The sequence below is a fragment of the Phaethon aethereus genome, assembly GCF_964289735.1.
Source record: "Phaethon aethereus genome assembly, chromosome: 17".
Lineage (NCBI taxonomy): Eukaryota > Metazoa > Chordata > Aves > Phaethontiformes > Phaethontidae > Phaethon > Phaethon aethereus.
In genome coordinates this window covers 5,784,474-5,792,689 of record NC_138593.1, presented here as the reverse complement: position 1 = coordinate 5,792,689, position 8,216 = coordinate 5,784,474, and positions in this window count along the sequence as shown.

The window sequence follows — 8,216 nt, the reverse complement described above, 5'->3', positions numbered from 1 at the left end:
AAAACACATAATACTAAAAAAGATAACATATAAATGGATACTTCTAAATATGCAGCCATGTGACATTGCTTTCTCACAGCTAAGTTTTTGTTGACTTTTTCACAATTCTACCCAAATTGTAATCAACACAAAACAGTGCTGAACACAAGGTTTGCAGAGAGAAGTATTATCTTTTATTGGATCTGCTGATGAGAAAATACATATGGGCCCACGGTCCTTTCATCAGTTCTGACAAAGCAGCTAAAACAGGTTTAACCTAATTATGTTAATCAGCTAGACAATTTAAAAGAAAAAAGTTAGTCAGTGTGGAGCAAAGAAAACGCTAGCAAAGAGAGAGGTGAAAGTTCCTGAAAGAAATTTAAAAATCTGTCTAATAAAGTCAAAACAGATGAAGTTCCTGAGATCCTTTGAATGCCTGCCGACCTTTCCACTGATTAAATTAGTTTATTTTGTCATGCCACATCTTCATTAAGGATTAAAGAAACCAGTATCAACAAAAAAACCCCCAACAAGCCTCTCTTTTCTATTTGTCTTTCTGCCTTTGTCTTTAAACTCATTGAGAAGAGCAGGTAGAAAAAAAGAAAAAGTGCTATGATTTGCAGAATTCCCATCTTTCTGCTTCTTTATGGCTATTTTTGTGGTGGAATCAATAAAAAAAACATTCCCGTACCATCTTTTTTAACAAGGCCAATGGAATATAAACCTTGATCTAAAATAATCATCACTGAATGAACATTTGGTATATAGTCTGTATGACAACAAAATGAGCTACATCAAAGAAAGGACAGCAGGAAAAGGAGTGTGGGATAAGGGCAGGGAGCATCATTATAAATACAATGACATTAAACTCAATAGTTTAGTGCAGAAGGGGAGATACAGCCACGAGAACATCATCTGAGCAAGATAAGAACTTACCTTGTTAAAAGGACCATGCTATTAGTTTCTAAAAAGATTAGAAGATGAGCTCCTAATCTAAGGAATCTGTAAACTAGGCTATCAACACAAAATATGGATTAAGGCCATGTTTGTCTGGATTATTAGATACCTAATTTACATCGACTTTATCCGAAATCATGTCACTAACACCCCACTAGAGAGAACAGTATTAGCAAATTCACTCACAGGGGACTGATCTTTCATTTTTAAATTTATAGTCTACTTTTTTACTTAATGGAAGTCTGTTTGGCATTTGTATCCCTAACTGCAATGGCATTTGTATGCTTGAGTGTTGTTAGATGGAATTTTCCACGGTATATTTAGCTCCTATAGATAATAAGAAATTTAAGAAAAAAATTAGATACATATTTTTATTCGTATTTTTAAATTATTCTTCTAAAAATCATTCATGTGTCAGTATCCAGCATGGGACGTACACTTCAGCTTTAAAGAATGTTAGACTGATAACAGTGCCCCTTTGTGGCCACAATTACATAATGATAAAAAGCAATATGTATTTAACACTACTTTCCTATCTCTCTTCATTTAGTGGAAGGTGACATTTAGTGAAACTCATCTTAAGTGAGTTACAGCAGATGCTCACTGGAAGCTAAGACTAGTGTGAACATTTCTTAAATACATTCCTGCATCTCTTCCAAAAACGCCTTGGGCATTTAAAAAACAGTCTTACTTTTTTGTCAAAGCACTGAATGAATCAAGGAAATACAGTCTTGGGACAAATTTCTGAGAGCAAATTTTTACTTTTACAGCTTTCATATGCACAGACTGCTAGAGTAATGGGAATATAAAGAAAGTTAAAACGAAAACACTGGGGACAGATAAAGAACGTTCAGGTACCTGTGCTCATGCACGTCAGTCCCATCACTTTCACTGATAAACTGCAAGTTTGCTGATAATCTACCTTAACACTACTTTTACTGACAATATATAAGCTTGTCAAACATCTCAAATTCACAAATGGCCACTGGAATGAGTAGAGAAATATCTATATGTTGCAGAATTGACCAGCAAATGTGTAGCAAGTTTGACAGTATCAGGAATGTTTAAAGATCTGAAAAGTATACATACTTTTCCAGATGGTCTTCCTCTGCAAGAGTGCAAAGGTTTTTTTGGTAGTTTTGGAAATAAAGCTCAGCTGATTGTAAATTAAAAAAAAAAAATCACTCTGTAAATTGTATACTTTCACAGTCTTTTTGTAGGATTAATGTTTTTTTGGAGAATCTATCTGCCAGTAGCAGATAGAAGGCTTTATTCTTCCACTGATTGCAGTGCGTCTGGCATTTAACTTGTTTCAAAATTTACCCTTCTTAGTTGCAGCTTCAAAAAAATCTTAATCTGCAGAAAGGGTATAATGGAATTGTTCTACTTGAAAGAGACTCTGGGAAGATATCTTCTCTGGGGACATGCTCATACTGCTTGACAAGACCAAACGAATAAAAATGAACAGACCAAAAGAGTAGAAATCCCATGTGTTTATGACATCTTTGACACAAGACAGCAAAGCAGCACATTTTCCCATGATATAGCTTGGTTGTGTTTATTAGGATAGTACAAAGCTATTTTGTATCAAGATCTGGACACAACCTGTACTGGAACTATGATTTGAATCACAGTGTAGAAGAGGTCAAAGGCTTTCACTTATGGCTAGACCTGTATTCTTATGGGAAAACTATCTACTGCATATTGTAATGAATATGAGGCTACCTGAAAATGCATTCATTATCATTTTTGCCAAATATAGACTAGATTAAGGGGACGAAACAGAGGGAAAATGATGTATACTAACATATACATCTAAACTCTACCAAATTAATGGCACAATAGACTCAGTGTTACAACTAATTTATATTTCAATATCTCACAGATATCCCCTCTGCTGACTGTGCCCAAAGGACATGCTTTCAACATAGTTGCAATCTGTTCTGTTCCAGATTCAATTTATGTTAGTATTCATATCTACAGACTTATATGTAACTTTCAGAATCAGGGAGGATTACCACATTGCTGTGGGGTACTTAGCTGAAATAGAGCATATGGTTATTAATAATATTATGAATTTGTTGCTTTAGGCCACATTAGATTGCCTTTGGGGTTCTGATTCTTAAGAAGAAAGGATTGAACTACAGTCATCCTCTTTTGGGGCAAAAAATTTGGAATAATCAATCATTCTTGTACTTTATCTACATGCCTCATTTAGGTAACCTTCAACATGGCAAAAATTTAGAAAGGGTTCTGGCTCATATTATTTGTGGCATATTTAGCTTTAAGCATTTGTTTTTGTTTTCCTTTTCTTAAAAAGTTCATAAAAGTATAAAGCCCTATGAAAGTATTAAGTCATTGTATAGTCATATTTTGCCTTAGAATTCTCTGCTTTTCTTAAGTTCAATGTCTCGATGAATTACTGCACTTTTGTTCACTATAACAGTTAACTTGGGTTACTTTCTCGAAACAATATATTTCAAACTATTGTATAAGAATAACCAAACTGAAAAGTGATTGTCTGCAAAAAGAAGTTAAATTAACATGTTATAAGGTAGGTAACTTGAGTTGCTGAGAGCCAATTACATCAAGCATCAGTTGCAATCAATGCTTGAACTTCTCTTCACACCACTAACTAGCTTGAATTTAAAGCACCAGATAAACTGAGCTAGATATTTGCATGTCTGTATAAGAGTTGAATTAAAAACAAATCTTAAGGGCTATCTTGGTTTTACAATGTACTGAAGATTAAGTCCCAGATTTTCACCTGACACTCACCTCCACCAAGATGGGGAACAACAGGCCACAGTAACAAAATGTCAGGGGTCTGGAAAGTGTCGAAGGGTATTCAAGGCGAATGAAAAAGTGGTATTTAGAGGGATAGATTTACATAGAATTACAGAACTGGACTTTCTAACTTTTGTCTCTGCTGACAATCCCCCTTTCTCTTCTCAGTAGAATAAGAATAAAGGAATTTTCAGGGAAAGTGGGAGAACTGAGATTGCTTAGTACTTTTAAGTCCCATAGCATGAAAAAAAGCTCTTTTAAAAGTGAGAGAGAAAAAGGAGGAATGAAAAGATAAATTTACTAGAATAAGAGGATGTGAGTAGATACTGAAGTTCTGGAGTGGGTCCGAATTGCAAGGCATAAAAAGTATCCAAAAAAGAAGAAACTGTGCAACCATTTTTTATTTAAGACTTTACATTATGATTACTCGATATCTTTACTCAATTAACAACAATATAACATGACTGTGTTTAACAGAGAAAGGAAAAGAATGCGAGTGATGGTATTATAGTACATAGTCAACTGAAAATGAACTGTCAGCAGATACAGCTGACAAGAGCAAGATTAACATCAAGCCTTACCTAGTACATAGGCCTGTCCGCAGGGAACTGTGCTGCTGTATATAGGGTTGATCTTGTTTTACAGTTTGGCAATACTCAGCATGGATTGAAACAACTGTGATGATATATAAACCATCTACCATTGAGCTCACACAGGGCTAAATGTGCCAAGCAATAATACCCACAGAAAATACAGAAGTCATTGACTAATTGCAAACTGCAAAACTGCATGTCTGAACAAGCCCTTGAGTGTGCTAATATTCATCTGCAAGTACAAGTAATCATTTTACACACAATGAAGTATGCTGTCCCCTAAGGCACAGTATACTTCGCAGGTACCAGTTTGCAAACTGACCTGCAGAATCGAGACACCACTATTTTAATAGTATCTCAGGTGTAACCTCACTATGAGATCTGTTCTGCACCTTGAAGTAGATTATGGCATATCTTGCACAATATTTCACAAAGATCACTCACATTTTTAAAATCTCCTTCAAACTGCCACTGCCTGAGCACCTTTCCCCATACACTGCACATTTTCAAGGAAATGTTGATTCAAAACCACCATTTACCTCCTCTTTGCCTCCCAAAACAAGAGATATACATTCTCCCTGTAACTGACACTTTCTCATAAGATTTTATTTTGATATGCCTTTTTGTCCTGCAATGTTTCACCACCCAGCAGCACTCTGCTAATCTACACTTCAATGGTAGAATTCACCAGAGGTACTGGTTTAAATAGCACATCTTGAGATGGGAACAATAGAGAGGGGATGGCTCTACAATAAATAAATAAATAAAGCCCTATCACACACTTAAAGCCAAATGCCTGCTGGGACTTAGGTTCAAAAGCACATTTGGAAACTGATCCCTTGAGAAGATATGTTTGTTGCAGTGTTTGGCCTCAGGATTTAAAAGGATTTGCTTTTAAGCTGTTACTTTACTGCAAGTATGTGACTGGAGGCCTCAGGTGTGAAAGTCCTTTGATAAAAGGGCCTGGTGTGTGCCAGATACAGCAAATGAGAAGCATTAAGACTAACAGGATCTGGAAAGTGGAAAGCAGGGAAAGGATGTGGACAAAGTCCATCAAGTTTAAGGCAAGCAAATGCTTGGAATGCAAGAGGGATGAGAAACCACAAAAGCCCTTGAACTTCTTGCTTTGCATACATGAGTGATTGCACTAACAAACTCTTAAGGAACTGAACACCAAAGTTGCAAGGAAGGGTCATTTCCCCTTAATCAGGTGAAGCCCAGCTGGAATCTGCACACAAAAACGTCCATAAAGTATTACGGCTGGAAGAAACCACAAGGGTCATCTGGGCCCTTTGGTCTACTGCAAGATCAGCTCTACTTAGGTCACGCCAGGCAGACAAATGTTTATCTACTCGTACTTAAAGACCTTTAACACCGGAGACACTGCAGTTTCACTGCAGGAAATCTATTCCAATACTTCATTCTATTTCCATTAGAAAGTGTTTCTTAATGTCTGACTTGGATGCTTTGTGCAGTGACCCATACCTGTTACTGCTCATCCTGTCTGTAAAGGATAAAAAGAAGAGCCTAATCCCCTTTCTTTTTGCCAATCTTATGCATTTGAAGATCCTTTAGTGTCTGAAATATGTTAGTCTCATCATACTGTGCTCCTCATACGCCACTGATTACCTGAGCAAAACTGCATCAGTTCTCTAATCAGAGAATCTCTGCATTATTTGCATTTTAGAAGTGTGGTGCACCATTTTTCTCTTACTTCAAGATAATTATATTTTGTTTCCTCAGCCACTCCTATATAAGAGAAACTTCCTTCCACACCAAAAATTGCTGATAGAAATTACAGCAAGCACAGAATATTGCACTGAAATTTGAAAACAATCATACTTCTCCGCAATTCGCTTCATACTGGAATTGTGCACTGTAAATTGTTTTTTTCAGTGTATTTTATGGCAGACTACTCTTTCAGTATTCTAAAATGGCTAAAACTGCCAAATCTGCAGGTTGCACTTAGCGTCTGCTAGATACTGGACAGATTAATGGTGGTTCAGTATCAAAAGCTTACACTGGATAGTATATGGAATGTATTTGTTGGTTTGTTTCAACTTGAAAACCCTTAAGAACTATGTGTACATGAACCAAAACTAGATGTAGGCACATGACGAAAAAATGACAGTCCCTGCTACATATAAAATTGACCTAATCTGGAGGAAGTGCATGCAGTCCTAGAACAGAACTCCTGTTAACTCTCACTTCTCTACTGAAATAACAAGAAATAACTGGAGCACTACAACATCTGAACTACTTCAGGTCATTCAACCACATATTTGTTGTGAGTACCCATGCCATCATTTTCAGAGTAACAAAGGATTCTCAGTTATCATGACCATAAACTCCTCAAGATCAAAACTATGCTTATCACATTGCAGATGTAACTACAAGTAAGTTACAGATGCATGGCTTCCACAAAAAATCAGGCTATCTACCTTCTGCGTAAGAATGTTCTCCGGGGTACTACTTCACCATAAGAGGTTGCCAAAATATATAGGTATCTTGCTCTGGAATGCCACATATGCATTATGCTGAGTGAAAAGAACATTAGATTTATGATATTTCACATTCTATAGCAACAAATTCAGAGCTGCCTTGCCAAATATGCACTGCATACACTGTTACATGTGGCACAGCATTCAAGATCAAACTCAGAACATACACTATACAGCATCTAGGTATGAAGGTATACGGAAAATAAATTTTTTTCTTTCTAACAGTTGCATTCCAGGAGAGAAAAGACATATTGACTTTTTAGATGAAGATCACATGAGACAAAGACAAATGAAAAAGAAAGACAAACTGCAACAGGGGCCTCAATGTTAATTACATTACACTTCATAAATTTTGCTGAAATGTTTAATGCAAAACTTTTCCAAATATTTATTAATGAAGAAATAGGTATAATATGTCATACCTGTGATAGTCCTAATGATACAAGCACACTGAGGAAAAGCATGCAAGCTTTCTGGCCTACAAGTCCACAGCTGTAAAATAGCTCTGAAGAAACTCTTGCACTCCTGAAAGGACAACTTGTTTTCTTAGCACATCATGTCGTTAGTTATATTGTGTCTAATAAAAATATTACCTCGGTCACCAAGTCATTCTTTTGTTTGATGCAAAAATATTTCAGGAAAGTTTCTGAAGTCAGAATCAAGCAATGACTTAGCCTCTAACAGCTTAGTTATTAGGAGAACAATCTATCTTAAATGTAAGATACTCAGTGTTAGGGCAGGAACTGGAACATGAATCTTTTAGATAATATAAATGCTATGCTAATGAAAGTGTCTAAATGGTCACAAGTATTCTTCTCATGGTAGTAAAAAAATCCCTGGAATTATTTTTTGAAACTGCAGTCTATTTCAGCCTTGGTGACCAAATGGTATTCACGCATGTCCTTTTTCACCTTTTCACTTCAACTACAAAGGAAAAGGAAAATCTCTCCACTAACAAGCATACAGCCATTATTTCGCATTAATTCTCACAGTGAAAAGCCATTCTCAAATAGACCTGCCACAACAGTGACAAAACCGCTTGAAAGTTCACATAGCACAAAACCTGATTCTAATCATTGTATGTAGCTCTACCTCGTGGCCTGATAAATGTACTGCAACAGCACTAGCCAAAAAGAACCTGCTTGCAACAAAAAAGAATTTATTTAGTTGGCAGTTGCTTTGATCGTTAGCAAATTAGAGTTGTATTTAATTATCATTTAGTCCAAAAATATGATCTGGCTCTTTAACCCTAGAAGTGCCTACAGTCTACGTACTTATCTCACTGCCTCATTTCACTTTCAGTGTCAAAATCCACTTTTTTATTTCAGCATCGAATTATTCCATTTATGACAGGGAATAGGAGCACAGGATGTAGACATATGCATAAACCCAACTAGGA